Raw genomic sequence first — 17,271 nt, forward strand, 5'->3', positions numbered from 1 at the left:
ATAAAATCTTAATATAAAAATGAATTTTATTGGACTGAGGAAAAAAGAAAATAGGTCGTATAAGAACAAATACTAATAAAGACACAAATAATTGTAACAGATGCAAAGTTAGTGACCCGCACAGTTTATACTGACAAAGGATCATTACCCTGGATGATGTGCCTAGGATAGTTAATCCAGCCATATGTTCCCCAGTTCACTGTCACCCTTTCCATAGAATGTTCTTGCACATGTAGATACCAGTACATGTTGGTTTTTGAGGTGAACATTCTGTCGCATCATTTTCATTTTTAGTACTCCTGCATATTCATTATTTTTTGACATGACTCCATATCTCTTTCTCCCTGAAATGACCTTCCAATCATTAGCAATCATTAGCATCCTTCAGGAGGGCCACTCAGTACTACATTGGTGCTACATAGAAGAAGGAAAACAAGCCAGCATGCATGTATATCATAAAGACGGAAGAGCCCCAATCTTCCATAATATCTGCGTTCTAATGAAGAAAAAGTGAATCATAATAATCATCATAGATAACGTGCTGCCATATTTTAATGTGAAAATACACTTATGGGAACTTTTGACTTTCACACGTCCATGACTATATGACATGGACGTGTGAAAGTGACAGTGTTTTCTGTGTAGTTACTAAACTAGGCTATTATTTATTCTGTGTGACCTACACACTCTTTATTTTCTTACTTTTTGCAGTAATAGTAAGCTGACGGATGTCTTAGCACAGGATGTGCTGTGGATGTTCTTGAACCAGTAATACCGGCTTTGTTCACATGACTGACAGTGCAGAGCATTTCCATAAATGTTACTTGGTCTTGAACTGAAGCATTTCTGGAGCATTTTTCTGGAATGCTGGCTCACTCATTCACATGAATCCCCTGAACAGTAAAATTCTGGAACATTTCTGGGTAGGGCTGCATGTGTGAAAAAGGGCTTTTTCCGTCCCAGTCATCAAATGCAATGAATGACTTACAAATATTGAAAGGATTACTGTACCAATGTGGACCCATACTGTAGCATGTATTTCCATTTGCTGTTTTAAATTATTATTCTCTGGCTCTTGATAAGTATTCCCTCATTCATTCAAACCTCACAAGACATTACAGCAAAATCAAATCGTGTCTGAATAGATTCAAATATGTAAAGATGACAAGACTGGGATAAAAGTGGAGGACGTGTCAATCAAGCAAATTCAGAGAAAAATTATTCCTCCTTAAAAGGAGCTTTTTTCAATACGCACAGAATTCAGTGATTTCTGTCCAAAATGTAACTAATGCAATGGCACTCACACATTATAATCAAGTCCTAGTAATTTCATGTGGCCTAGATATCCATCAGTGAAAAACTCTCCCCCATAATCCCTCTAGGTCTGATCACTTCTTGATTTGATGTGAAATACTACTGGGTATTATTGTAACATATTCTAACATTCAGCTGAATATCTAACTACACTACAGTTTCAAAAAACTGATGAGTGTATATCTACGTTATGAAACCTCAATACTTTCTAGTCATCTATGGCTGTAGAGAATAGATTTGGTTTAAAGACAGAAACTAATACATAGAGAAGGTAATTCAATAATTTTAAATTGAAACACTGTGCTATGTATTTTAAGTGTTTGTAGTATTTGTTGTGAATTAATTGCTCTTAAGAAATGATTTATATTTGAATAATTTGAAAATACTTTCTGGTGCACCATTTGAAGCAAATCAAATAATTAATTCATTTATTATTTCAAATACACACATATCTAATATTTAAAACATTTTGAAATACTTCATTCAAATACTTTTCAAATACTATTTCAAATAAATTCCAAATACTTTCATCTAATAGAGTGCCCAAGATTGCAGCAGCTTTTAGAAAAATGTTTATCAATGTGTAGCCTCCACACATTTATCCATGGGGCTAGTCCCACAGGTGCAAAGCACCTGCCATGCCTTAAACTACCACTGCAGACCGGCTAACTGTGAGTGAGCAAGTGACACCTTGGATCCATGAGGTGTGTCTCACCGAAAAACACCCTGGAGTCAAAAATGGCCTTACATGGGCATTGGAGGGATTAAGGTACCAAGAATATTTGCAATACATTCATGAAATGCAAAACTAAGTAACTGTGCATACTTTGTTTCAAATATTTGCTACACAGTTGCATTCAAATAAGTCAGATAATCCAAACAACTGTATAATAAAATATTTGAAATACTTATTTGACAACAGTTTGGGGAAGGCCCTTTCCTGTTTCAGAATGCCAATGCCCCTGGTCACACAGCAAGGCCCATATAGAAATGGTTTTGTCGAGAACGGTGCGGAAGAACTTGACTGGCCTGCACAGAGCCCTGGCCTCAACCCCATCCGACACCTTTGGGGTCAACTGGACAGACATACCAGCACATCACCTGTCCTGCTACTTAGACCTTCACCACGGCTGCCTTGTTTGTAAGAAATGATGCTAGCGCTTAGAACAGGTTGGCGCGGCTGGGCACCACTTGGGCAGCGGTAAATGGACTGCAATTTGATGCACCTGCCAGGGTTATCCAGGGGAAATGGCCAGAGCGGTGAGAGCCCCAGAGGACCTGGCGGCCATTAACTAGCTGGAGAATATGGGCACACGTGGTCCAGCGGGAGAAAAACAGCTGCTTTTAACGATGAGGCAACCTTAATTACTGAAGCTTGGTCTCCTGGATACAGAAACGGCTCTAAACTGCCATTATGAGTGAAGCCCACAATCAAAATAAAATAAAAAAATAAGTCTGTTTTTTCCCTGTCAAATAATGCTCAGGCAAAGATTATTTTTTTCTCGCTGTAGCATCAGTGATGCTTCAAAATTAAGACTAAGTTTAATGCTGTTTTGTTGTGACAGCTCATTCTGCTACGGAAAGGGGAAATAGGGCCACCCCAACAGAATACTATCCAGCTAAAATCGGGCCTCAGAAAGTGTGTTGCATTTTTAATACTTACTTAGTCCAATGCTTTATGTGGAAATGTCAGCATTTTAATGACATGCATTTACTAAATTATAAGCTATTTCCAGCTAGATTCAGCCTGACCGATTCAGTTGTTGTTGATGGAAATAAATGAAAGTTTCCCAGACACAGAAAATAATCATGTTTTCTATTAAAAAAGAATTAAACTTTTTTTTTAAGATAACAGCATAAGTGTGAGTCAAATTATAAGGCAAGGAAATCACTGTTACAATATTACAAGTGTTTAGTTCTTCAAGGTACATATTTTAAATTATTCATGCTTGTTCACTACTAATTGATTTATAATGGATTTTACCGTATCCAAAGGCATTTTGACATAATGCATTGAATTTTATTTATTCAGTTATTTATTTATTTTTGGTTTATGCATTCCTTTTATCCCTTACACAAACAGCATAATATGGCTAGAAAACAAAATGTGGCTCCTTTGATGTGCCACATCATTTTTAATGTAAAATTGCCTCTTCATATAATTGCAATAATTAAATCATGAATAGTATCATTAATTTAAATGGCAAAGTACTGTGACACAGGGTTTGCAATACATGCACTGACCAGTGTATTACCACTTTAAAGTTGTATTTACCTGTAATCATTTTGGGCAGAAAATGAGTGGCATAATTATACAAATATCCTGACTTAATTAACATCTGAAAGTCAACAATTTTCTGGGCAATCACATAAACATACACTGAACCTAGAGATCTTACACTCAATCATTTTAGTTAATTAGGACATTACACTGATTTAAATATGCATCTAATCGCAGTCATAATAGTATCCATGCGATATACTAAAGAACAAGAAACCTGGGTCAGATTCATTCAGAACAAGGACCCAAGTTATTTAATATAATCACAGTGATTGCTTTGTCATCAAAATGGATACATGATTGAAAACAAGGAAGCATTTTATTGAAATAAAGAGTAAACAACAGTTTACCATGTTCTATCAGAAATGTGGAAAGAAGAGTGAAAACAAATTAGACAGATATTCTCTTTATTAAGAAAATGGCATCAAAACATAGGCCTAACTTTCTGCTTCAGAAATGTACTCTTCTGTTTTTCTAACTATGCGTTTTTTTTTAACTTTGATGATGACTGAGATGGCTTATGCTTTGAATAGCTAGTGCCTGACAACATTTGTCATGCAGATGGAGAAAGAACATATATATATATAGCAGCAAGAGAAGGAGGGCCACCTCAAATTCACAGCTTTGAATCATCCCTGGAAAGACAGTGTACGCCTTTAGCAAACTGCATTATTCACACGGCAAGATGGCCCTTCCATGGTTTGCACAGCATCTGTACTTCAAACTTTATTGAAATGTTATAGAAACGTGGTCATCTCGGGACAGACGCTCTCCTTCAGTTTGGATGCTCTGTCTATTTCCCTGGTTTGGTTTTTGTTGGAGGTCACCAGAAGAGGGCTTAGGAGTTCTGCTTGCAGGCTGTGTGTGTGGGTGTGTGCTGTAGATGTGAAACCAACAGAGCTGGACTGACCGGTCTAAAGGTGCCAGGAATACAGCCCTTATTCAGCTGAAAAGTGAACACTGCACAAAAATCAGCAAAAGGGTCAGAATGCCCTCAACTTGGCATGCATCCTGCACTACGGTTTATGAAAGATTCAAGGGAAATGGGTAGAGAAAAGGTTCATCTTTTTTGTGTGCATGTGACAAAGCTAGTGGCCGATGAATATGGCCATGTCAGGCAGGGAATGTATTTAAACCCTGTTTTAGTTCCAATGGCAATCAACACTACCAATGATAACATTTACTTGTAAAATGTATACTGTGAATATACATTCACAGGAACTGGGCTTAGGTCATAGGTTTGATTCCCGGGTTGGACACTACTGTTGTACCCTTGAGCAAGGTACCTAACCTGCATTGCTTCAGTACACATTCAGCTGTATAAATTGACGCAATGTAAATGCTATGTAAAAAGCCATGTAAAAAAAGTTAGAATAAAAGTGTCTGCTAAATGCCTGTAATGGAATGTAAATGCAGTTACATCAATGCAATAACAGGTCAGTAAAATACCAATAATTTGAATATATATATATATATATAGTGAACAAAGCTGTATAGTTTATGCTCAAACTCAAAGCTAATTATATTAATACAGTGTACTTTTTTAATTCTTCTCTCCATGATGCAATTTATCTGAATTCAGGAAAATCTGTTCTTTTCATTTGATAATGTAAATAAGCTCACACTGGCTCTGTGTATATCCCTTAATACAGGAAACACCACATTAAGATTGATACTCTCGTGGTTGCAAGTGATGTATAAAAAAACCAATATCCCAAGTTAAGGTTGAAGGCACTTTACCCGGAACATTTTAATACACAGAGGAACAAAAGTATGTGTGGAGCTTTTCTCAGAAGCAATAAGACAACATATTATCATTAAAGTAATACAACTCATAAATTAGCATTGTATGCATGATGATGTCATTGTGCAACTATTGTCAGCAAAAGTTTCAATCCCAGCATTACTGGAAACTATGATCAGAATATGGTGAGTAATCAGGATACAAATTAAATGAGAATAAATGCGAAACAATGGATAGAGGACAAGTGTTCTCACAAGATTTAAAACTTAATTTTTAAAATGAAATGGGATTTAAATAAAATTAAGTACTTGGGAATCGCAATTCCCATAATCTGGATTTATTATATGAACATAACTATCAAGCATTAGAACATAAAATAAGACCAAAATTAAATAGATTAAGAACAATACCAGATTCAATAATTAGAAGAATATATACCACAAACATATTGATCCTGCCAGTTTTTATTTTTATTTCAGCCATTATCAATCCCTATTCTGATGAATAGTTTCAGTTGTTGGAATGGAATTATTCCAGAAAACAAAGGATGTCATTATATGATGCTAGCGATTTTTCAGTTTCTTTTGGTCTACTTTAAATTTGGTCTGGTAATACTCTCTGAGATGTTACACATTATACATAAAATTTTTAGAAACTTACTGGTTAAACTTTGTGCCATCTTTTTTGTGAAATACATACACCCACACACTTTTTTCATGTCAAACATATTTTAAAAACTCAAGAGTTCCATTAAAATGCATATTTATATGTGCTTGAAAAGAAAATAAAGTCACTTTTCTGTTTGCATTAAAAATATTCATATTGTAACCTGCAAATTTAATCAAGCATCAAGTCTTTCCTCGTTACTATGCAAGCCATGCTAATTGCTTTTGCCATTCTACATTCAAAGGATATGAATTGTCTTCCATTTAAACACATTTAAAAATACAGTATGATAAGCCATTCAGAATGATGGTATGATTTTCAGTTCATAAACACCAATCAGGTCATATATAAAGTGTATTCTATACTGCAGAACTGAAATGCACTGCAAGCTCCAAAAGATTACACACGCTCCAGAAATGAGCAATAAATAAATAAATAAATGTTTGGCATTATCTAACTGCCTTTATCGAGAAAAAAAAACTATCCTTCCAACCAAAAGGTTAGAGGGAAGGAAAAGCAGTGGTTTTAAAAATGTTTGCTTTTATAAATTGAGAAAAGTTCCCTGCTTGTATGTGTTTAACAAATTGGAATAACATTAGCATCCCTTAAAAGCAATTACATTATGTAAACTGTCTGCTTACAGTGCACAGCCTATGACTCATGTTGATATGCTTACCCTTTTTTATCAGTCCAACCTGACATTTTCCATTGAATGCAACAAATAAATAAATAAACACATACCCGTTTTTAATATGTAATTAATATATTAATTAACTCATTTGTAATGTAACATATTGATGACTTATTGGTCATATCCTTGTGCTGTGTTTATATTTAGCCTTATCTCATTTCTGTTTTTGATATCACTGAGAGATTTACCTGAATACGTGTGCTCCACCCGTTTAATATCGTTTTATTGTTTTTTATCATGAGATCTTTGGATGTTTTCATTCTATATAATTAAAAAGAGTTCTTATAGCAGTTTCAAAATATTTTTTTTTTGTAAGGGCAAGAAGAGCCTTAATTACTGGATTGCTGTTGATTAGGTTGGTACTCCATTGCATACTAATTCTCTTTCTAATAATAATAATAATAATAATAATAATAATAATAATAACGAGAAGAGCTGAAGATGATGATGATGACCATGAAGATGACAATCATTTCTGTAACAATTCACTACTTGGGTATAAGCACACAAATTTCCCTTTGATAAACATACCAACAAGCCAGCATATTTCTATTTCATAGAGGTACTAATATTACATTCTAGTCAGAGAGATTTGCATGATACTGTGTTCAAGTTTACAGATCTGCAGCTTATGGTTATTGGGGCAATAATCAAATTATCTGCAGCGCGCAGAGTTTCCTGAATAGTTTTCTGCTTATATTACAATGTATCCTTTTATTTTTACAACTATAAACTCATGCGATATATATCATGTGAATATCAAGTTTAATGGTTTTATTTTAGGCCTTACTGTAATGGCTTTTGCCAGTTAATGAGTACATCAGAAAAGGCCAGTGCTAGACTTACAAGGGCTATCCAATTATAATACGGCAGACACACGTCATTTTGAGAAGCATTATAATACGAACAGAAACCGCTCCACAAGAGTGTCGGAACACCACGTGCAGCGGTTCTGACACGTGAGTAAACCTGGTTATTCAGAGGTTTACTCACGTGTATCCACTCAGCTCATGCCAGTCAGGCCGAGTAGCTTAATTTAGAGAGCAATTTCTACACATTGCTGTTGAAATCATGCTGGTAGAGAAAAGGCAAAAGCAGATGCAACCTTAGCAAGGAACGTATAATGGCACATCTGTCCACTTTAGAGATTATCGTTTCTGATTGTTGTACGTCGCTCTGGATAAGAGCGTCTGCTAAATGCCTGTAATGTAATGTAATGTAATGATTCAATGCCTACAGTGGTAACTAAGAATAATACATTCACTCAAGGCTAGGTGGCATGCAGCTTGTTCTCCCATATTACTTGCAACATGAATGGGGGGCTTGAAAGAAATGCACAAGCAATGAAATGAACATTTCTCAGAGCCAACGGTAAGAGTGTGTCCTTTCAAACTATGTTGGAAAGCGCTTTATTCAAATACTGTATATTAGATTTACATATTTTGTTGATATGTAAATAAAACAAATTAGCCCTGTAAAATTGCACTCAAAGAATTATTAAAGTGAAATTAAATTTATATGCTTGGAACAGTCAACTGAATATGTTTTTGTTTTTGTAACTCCATAAAGTAACAGTGCAGTATAATGGTTAGGGAACTGGGCATGTAACTCAAATATTGCTTGTAGAGTTGTTTCCCAGCAGGTTTGCTGGTGTACTCTTCAGCAACTGCCAGTGCACCCTTGAGTAAGATACTTAACCTGAATTGCTTCAGTAAAATATCCAGCTGTATAAATGGATTATATGTGAAAAATGCGATCTGTGTAACTTACTCTGGATAAGCATATCTTCTAAATGTAAAATCATAATGTAATGTACTGTAACTTCAGCAAACTTTCAAACAAGTTCTTTGGTGATCTGTGTGACTGCAGAAACACTAACATAAGCCTCTAATGCACCTACAATAGTACTAAAAAGGAAAGTATAACTATAGTGTAGCATACTGCTCCTTTTGATTCAAGGAGATCATATTCAAGGAGACCACGTTACAATAGAATTATTATTTCTAATAAAACTTCACAAGAGCCCCTGCACAGAGTACTGATGCTGTAGTAGGGTTTAACAGATAAAGTATTAGGGCCTTCTTGACCCTAATGCCCCCGAGCCATTACACTTATGGAATTGGTATAAATAAGGAAAATATGATAAATACTGCATTATAACTGCTGTAAATATTACATAAAAAAGTGAATAATCTTTTTTTTTAAAAACTACTTTCTTATGCTTCGTTTTCAGAAGTAGATTCACATGGGAGGGGGCTATAAACTGAACCCTGCAGGCCCCTTTTGCACATTAAACCCACTGTTTCCTATACGTTTGAACAATTGTGACGCATCACTCCAGGAATCAGCAGCCCGTGCTAAACAGTTTTATTAACGGTGACAGTTTTTCATTGCTGATGATCAGATCGACAGCAAACGTTATTCCCAGATCAACGTAATTTAATCTCAAGTCTTCTTGACATTGATGCTATTAATTTTTTTTTTCTGTGAACAGGGGAGAAGTGATGACGGTCCTCATGTCTTATGAATCACTGCTCCAGAGAAAAGAAAAAAAAAAAAACCCCTTAGGGAAGCACTTCTGAACCACTCGCCCTATATTTTCAATTTGCTTCTTTTTATTTTAACTTCCCTTTAACAGGTAGGTCAACGGAGAGCCGAGAAGGGTTAATATCCCTACTTTTTTGAAAACACTGACTCTAAAACACTGACTCTCTGCCCATGAATAGTGATGCATCATCTAGGTATATACAATGGCCAGTAGCACTGCACTGCATTTCCTCAACAAAAATGTGAAGTTGCTTGAACACATCACCCCTGGTTGGTCCAGAGGTTCAATAAAAACATTAAGTGAAGCCAGGCCCCTCAATACCACAGTATGCACTACAAAGTTCGTCCCTCAGCGTCAAACCCTCACTGAGGTGGGGCCATTTTGCACAGTGTGCAAAATCACGAAATTTTGGTTTTGCTATGGTTGCAGACAACAAACTCTATGCACTGTTGATTACATTACAGGCATTTAACAAGTGCTTTTATCCAGAGTGGCCAGAGTTAATTTTTTGTTGTTGTTGTATTTATCTATTAGTCGAGCTGGATATATAATGAAGCAATGCAGGTTAAGTACCTTGCTTAAGGGTATCACGGCAGTGTCCCACCCAGGAATCAAACCGGCGACCTTCGGGTTACAAACCAGCTCCTTACCCATTATGCTACACTGCTGCACAGCTTTGCCACGTGGCATACACTGTGATGCAACAGCTTGTGACTGCTGCGTTGTACGCTACATACATACAGTATTAGCTTCTTCAGTTTCTCTCTTCCCCGCAATCTCTTCCACCGAAGCCCCTTTCATTTTATATTCTCTTTGTTTTCAGCATGGCTTTCTCAGCTGAGAATTCTGCACTATCTATATTCTGTGCATGCCAGAGCCGACAGGCAAACGCAGCCTTCGGCCCACAGTCCAAATACCAAAATAATGATAACTCCCGTGGTAACACAGCACTGTGAAGCGGTCCGTGTGCAGACGAGCCGGATAGCCAGGGCGGGTGTGGGACAGGGTGGAGTGAGTGCCATACAGTTATATAGACTACTTTGCTATGAAAGTTTTTTTCTTTTTGTGTACGTGCTCAGGAACAGCAAACTCTAGTATGTTCTAGCATATCAATGTTTATGAAGGCCACTGCAACTCCCACTCGATATTTCATGAAAATAGAGATAGATAAACCCTTGTGAGAGAACTTGAAATTATAACAGGAGCATCAAAATTCATATTTACCACAAATGAAATCTGGACATGTTATTTCAATCAAACAACCATAGGGTCAAAAGGCCAAAAGTATGTGGACACCTGACATCCAACATCTCATACAAAATTATGGGCATTAATATGGAGTTGGTCCACCCTTTGCTACTATAACAATGTCCACTCTTCTGAAAAGGCTTTATACAAGATGTTGAGGCATTTCTGCAATGATTTGCGTCCATTCAGCCAGAAGAGCATTAGTGAGGTTGGGCAATGATTGGGCGATTAGGTCTGGCATGCAATTGACTTTCCAATTGAAACCAAAGGTGTTGAATGGGGTTGAGGTCTGGGCTCTGTGCAGGCCAGTCTTCCACACTGTTCTCGACAAAACCATTTCTATGTGGACCTTGCTGTGTGACCGGGGGCATTGTCATGTTAAAACAGGAAAGGACCTTCCCCAAACTGTTAGGGAATCACAGGATTGCCATGAATGTGATTGTATGCTGTAGCATTAATATTTACCTTCACTTGAACTAAGGGGCCAAGCCCAAACCATGAAAAACAGTCCCAGACCAAGGGGTGTCCAGATGCATATAGTGTGGACTTATCTGTCCAGGAGACCAGTATGACATTTACTACTTCTAAAGCCTTGTTAGAAAGGCAGCTTGATTGTGATTTAATCCTGAATTTAGGCCATTACCCCAGCACCAGTCAGACTATCTTTGGGGTCACAGTGCAGAGAGAGATATGTTTAGGGCCGGCCCTGAGTCTTTCGGAAATAGAAGCAGGTTGTATGGATTTCTTGAACTCTCAACCTTAGCGGGTAAAATACGATCACAGTACCATTAAGTGTTCCTCTTCCTCCGACTAGTGATTTTTGGGTCAGAGATACAGGGCTAAGACTGAGAGGGGTTTTCTATCAGAAGTAGTCGACCATGAGACAGAACATTTTGCAGAGATCAAGAGTGAGGCCAGTTTTTCTTTTTGTATATGGAAAGGCTTTTATTTCTACTGTTTTCAATGGAGAAATGTTTCCTGCCAGCAACATTTGAGATATATTCACAGATGATAAGTGGTAAAAGGATAGCATATTTCAATATTAATTCAGCTTTAGCATTTGTGATACATGCATGTGCATACTCTGCAATGAGGCATGTTTATTTCCCATTAAGAGTGAAGAATAAGAAAATGAAAAAAAATAAAGAAAGAAAAAAACACTGACCAGTGAAGCAGAAAACACTATAATTTGCTTCAGGTGCCTCAGATTAGTTTGGGAGTGCTGCCTACTCAAGTGTGAAGACAGAAATCCACAGAGGAAAGAGAATCCACTGCTAGTACTGTATTCAAGTTCATGTGTTCTAAAATGATGTGGCTAAATTGTACTGGGGTAGAGTTTAGGCTGCAAATTAAATCCTCTATGTTAGTGTTCCAGCGCTGATTATGGTTTACTTGCAAAGAGATCGAAAGCTAAATGCAACTATAATTACTCATTTATTTGATACTTTAGCTCACGATTCACAAATATAGTCCTGACAAACTCGTAAAGTCACACAGTATGACAATATGACATATAATCCTTTGCTTTCTCTCTGTCTGACTATGTGTTTCCAAGCTTAAGCCAAGGTCATGCTATTACTCTATTGTATATCTACTTCTCTAATTAGCATAACGTTTATTCCAGCAATAAAACAAATCCTAATTAAATTACGCCAATTTTGGGTAAATGTGAAAACATTTAAACATAAGGAGCCGGCAATTTTAAGTGAAATGCCAAAAGCCACAAAAGACAGGAAATTAAATTGATGAGCCCTAATGCTAAAATCAGCCTGCTCTCCATCAAGGTGTATCAACACAGAACTTGGACAACTGCTATAGGCCTGTATATGTCTACAGTACTTCAAATAACATACTGCACTCACCAGTGGGCAAATTTCTTCAGACTCAAACCTTTTCTCAAAGAGCCTAATACTTAGAGCAGCTTCTCTGTAATGTATATTGGCAATAGACTTACAGATTGAGCGCTTTTATAAATCATGCTTAATTTCCAATATGCCCAATGTGTCCTATTTACCATATCTTGCATCATTCTTTCAGCAGAGCTTGTCCACAAACTGTGTTGGCACGCAGCATACAGTTTTTACTAGTGTGATTAATTGATAGATCCTGCATACGAGCGCATATTATAGAGTGTGGAGTATATATTGCTACAATCTCTTAGGTATCTGAATTTAATTTTCAACACAAGCTCTGTGCTGATACATCTTGACGGAGAGTAGGATGATGTTAGTGGTAGGGATGATCAATTCAAGTTCCTGTCTTTTGAGGCTTCTGACAAATGCAAACATTTCACTTAAAGTGCAATTTTCTTTGTTTCCATACCAGGAGGTTTGATTAATTCTTGGTGAGATTATGCATGCAAGATTAACTGGAAATTACCATATGAAATTCAACACATCATCCTAAAACAAATAACAAATCATATAGTACTGTGTCAAAGGTACGACATATGAACAGTGAGTATAGCAATAGTGTGAGAAATATCCCACCCAAACACACTATGCCTATAAGACATCTAAAATGTGCATTTACAAAATATAGGTGATGTTATATACATTTACATCTAGCAGGTAGTGAGCACATTAAACACCAAACATTTAGCTAGCTAGAATAGCTTAACTAGATCGCTAACTACAGCTAATGTTAGCTACTTACTCTAGCAATGTTCTTACTCATAAAAAATGAAACTCATTGGTATTAGCTAGGTAGTTGCTGAGCAACGGCAGAGCAATGTAATATAATTTGAATACACAAAACAAATTGTGAAAGAGAATTTATTAATGTTCATTGTTAGTGCCAGCCATATCAAATTAGTTAGACATTTATCTAGCTAACTAGACGTGACTGGCTGCTATTGTCATTGTGCCTGTCTGCTGTCTCTGTATGTCAGTGCTAATAATAATAAAGATGTAAAAATAATGACTGTGAATAATGTGTCCGCAACATACTAATGGCATAACACAGCTTTATTGAAATCAATATTTAGTGAGCCCATGGCGATTATACTGTAGTCCACTTCAGAAATGGCACTGGTTGGTTTTGAAGCAGCAGAGATACCAATGTTCAGACTTCACTAGTTTATATTGGAGAGCTCACCAACGCAAACATACACTGAGCATTGCTCCGGGTAATAAAAAGTGTTTATCTACTCACAGATATTGTAAGGCCAGGTAAGGTGAGGTCTACAGTCAGGATTTCACAAAAAGCCATCATCCATTTCATTGCAATGTTTTAAATGTACAATATTACAAATAACGTGTGTATGTATAAAACAATCTGGGATTTTTATTATAATATACAAATTTATGTATCCAAACTTGGCAAAGCAGTGGTTCATGACATGGTTTACTCCAAACACTGCCCAGATTAGCATACCCCCCAAAAAACATACTGATACGCCATTATAACAACAGTCAATAGTCCTTTACTTTTCTGAACCATTTTGGTTCAGAAAAGTAAAGGAACAAATGCACGAACGTGCATGAGGGAAAAAAAAAAAACTTTGAAAAAAGAAGGAAAAAAGTCTGGCATAAGGAGGGTGGGTGCTTTGAAAAACAAGTTTTTCCACGCTCTGGCGAGCATCCACCAGCACAGCCAAAGTCATGGCGGTATTTGTGAATACCCCCTGCCTCTAATGTTCTAATTACAGCGATAAAAGTTTTGATTATGTCTTACTGTAGCCTGAGGAGAAGAAACAACACCTAATGGAGTGCTGAGAGATGTTCTTTGGGTCTGAATTTCAAAAATTTATGCTGTCCCAATGTATATACAGTATATATTTTTACATTGACTAAGTGGCTCAGTGACCATAACGAGGTGGTTAGTCAACTATGCGGCCAATTCATTGCCAGTAATTGCATTCTGATGCAAGTTAACATGCAATAATATCATAAGTAATGCTAGGGGTTCCACTTCCTGATAAAAGAAAAACAAAAACATTTAGATAAAAGCATGGATGGGGAATGGTTTTATATATTAAAGTAAAATTATATACAAATTATGAACATGTATTTTAAACAAAGAACAGTCTTTTTAATAAATTGATGCCCTGGAAGTATACTGGTTTGATAATTCAATCATCCATTTGTAGCTATAGTTGCACCTGAGAATTGGAATCTAAGCGTTTAATACGTTTCTTAAAATGAATAATCCCCATCCTTTGATCACAAAGTACAGAGTTTGGGATTTCAAATGCTTAAGACCATAAGATACTGTATTTGTTGTAAAGAAAAAAAAAATGTTATTCTGATTCTAAAATAAGTATCTTGTCCGTGTTAGCATTGCATGCTTCAATGCACTTCTAACAACATTACTAATACTTAGAAGTAAATGAGCGGAAAATTCTTACTAAATCATAATATCGTTCTTCCTACAATACACTTTATCACAAAATGAAAAATAAGACCAATTACAAAGAAAAAATGAAACAATTATTTAATAAACTCAGAAATAATAATGCCAGGAGTGATGCCAGGAAAATATCCCTGTGTGATGGCCAAATGCGGGGAGCTGTTCATAAAACAATGCGGTATGGACATTGAACATGCATGAGTTTCCGTGACAACAATTGTCCTAGCAGGCCAAATTCTCCCAGTCGCTCTGCACTGACCGTATGCATTAGATGCGGCATGGGATCCATAATGGCCCCTGGCCTTGGCTTCTGGTCCGCTTCCTTCTTTGATTTGCACTGCTATCACAAGCAGGTGACTCGGTTCACTTAGTTATTCAGTATCTCAGTGTGCTTTGGCAAGGCGAAAGGCTTAATCAAGGAACTAGCAAACTGGTGCTCCTGAAATGAACTGCTGCTTGAAAACTTTGCAGAGGCATGACTCGCGCAGTTTTAAATTGCACAAGTCCCATGTATGGCTCCGTGCATACAAGATGGAATAGATCGACAAATGATGCAATCAAAATCTCCGCCACTTCGAAATAAGTCACCCTCACATGTATTCTTCCATGTGGTGTTCCTCTTCATTCAGAGGCCTTTCTAACCACCATCAGAGCTTCTGCATTTACTTGAATGTGGTGTTATTTTCTGTCCATCACCAATATTTCTGTTATTTCTATTTTCAGTAGTCTTTGTTTGTTAATAAAAAATTGCTATGATTGTTCCTACAATAATGTCCAAAATTGTACTCTGTAGCCCAATCAGACATAATGCTGTCTTGAAGTAAATTCACACCATATGTTATAAAACTGATGAACCATAAAGGCTTAAGGGGAGTGTCCAGAATTTTATTAATCTTGCCAAATTTTCAACTCACCCATGATGTTGTTGATCGATAGAGAGCATTTTCATGTCAGTCAAGCCTTCGCATCGCACCAGACATGTACAGTAGCGCCTGCAAATGAGCTGCAAGTTATAATGGAAGTGAACAAGGACAACCTTCATGCAGCTCCAAAACCGCTTGTACTCCACAGTGCACCTTCAGCGAACAGAATCCCACACCAGTCAATAATCGCAGCTTTGAGCAGTTATTTCATAATTTTGAAGTCAAATCACCACTAAATCTTTTATTGTATGGTCAAGTATTACTCTGCTGCTCACAAAAAGTTCTACAGAGAATTATGCCCCAACAGGCTGGACTGGAATGAACATGTTTGTTATCAATCAAAAACATTAGAGGTGAGTTGAAAATAGAGCTAAATGGTAGTGATGTGCAGACAATTTTTATGACTATTAGTTGGCCTTTTTAGCCACCATCATGTATTTTCCCTACACCAAAACGTGTGTCTCTGTGTATTATACTTTTTATATGTATGTGGAAAAGCAGTTAAAAACAAACTGTTGAAAACATTATCATTACAGACTTCTGGTATCAAATGCTCTATACTTTCTACTTCAAACTCTCGGTGGCATTTCATAAATCTGAATATAGCCAAAAATAATGGAGTAGATGAACAAAGCAGAATATTTTTTTTAGCTCTCAATAGCTCTGGGGATACAATTTCCTAGGAAACATACAAAGTGATCTCTTAGGAAACATGAATAATTTCGATATTATTTCAGATCCTGTAATGTAGGGGATAATATAGAAGAGCATAAAGAAAGAAAGAAAAAAGCAATGGCCAAATTTAATGCAGGACAGTCCAATTTAAACCATTGTCCTAGATAAGGTAATCTTCATGAAAGATGTGCATTCTGAATATGCACCAATTGCAGCAAAGGTTTGTATCAAGAGTTTGAAGGGCAAAAGCAAAGCATAGCTTCCATGGTGCCACCACTGCACCTATTCTCATTTGCAGCATCAATACAGTGAGAACAATGTACAGATTTAAGCCTGATACCAAAAGAAATCAATGCAATGTTGTTACATTTGTCGTTTAGTTGTGTTGATTTAATTGTGCATTGCTTGAAGTCGTATCCTTATTTCCTGGATTGCAATATGTTCGGTTTAAATTCCCAGAACAGGAATCATTTGCCGCTGAGAACAAGAAACAATATTGTCGAAGCATATCTCAACCCATTCACAATGCTGCTACCTTAATCATGTCTAGGACCAGGCTCTGTGGAGCAAACATCCAGGTGACAACAGCACAGTGGTGGCAAGAGAAAAAAAGTTTTATTATTTTTTTTATATATAGTGTTGTGTCTTTGAGTGTATTTTCCTTTCTAAACCAGCCAACTTGTTCAGGTGGCTCAGCAATTCATGCAACACTCCCTGTCTGGAGATTTCCATTTCACAAAGGGAAAAGAGAAAAGAATTTTACAGTCCAAAAAAACTTGGAAAAAATGTACAAAACTGAACAAAACAAAAACAAGTAAAAGCTTACAGTTA

At 36.6% G+C, this 17,271-nt stretch overlaps 1 protein-coding gene across 5 annotated transcripts in view; it reads right to left on the reverse strand.

Annotated features, from left to right (window-relative positions):
* Positions 1 to 17,271, reverse strand: part of grid1b (glutamate receptor, ionotropic, delta 1b) — a 310,051-nt gene that overhangs the window by 65,268 nt on the left and 227,512 nt on the right. The gene's annotated exons all lie outside the window — the stretch shown is intronic.

The sequence above is a fragment of the Anguilla rostrata genome, chromosome 2 (genome assembly GCF_018555375.3).
Source record: "Anguilla rostrata isolate EN2019 chromosome 2, ASM1855537v3, whole genome shotgun sequence".
Lineage (NCBI taxonomy): Eukaryota > Metazoa > Chordata > Actinopteri > Anguilliformes > Anguillidae > Anguilla > Anguilla rostrata.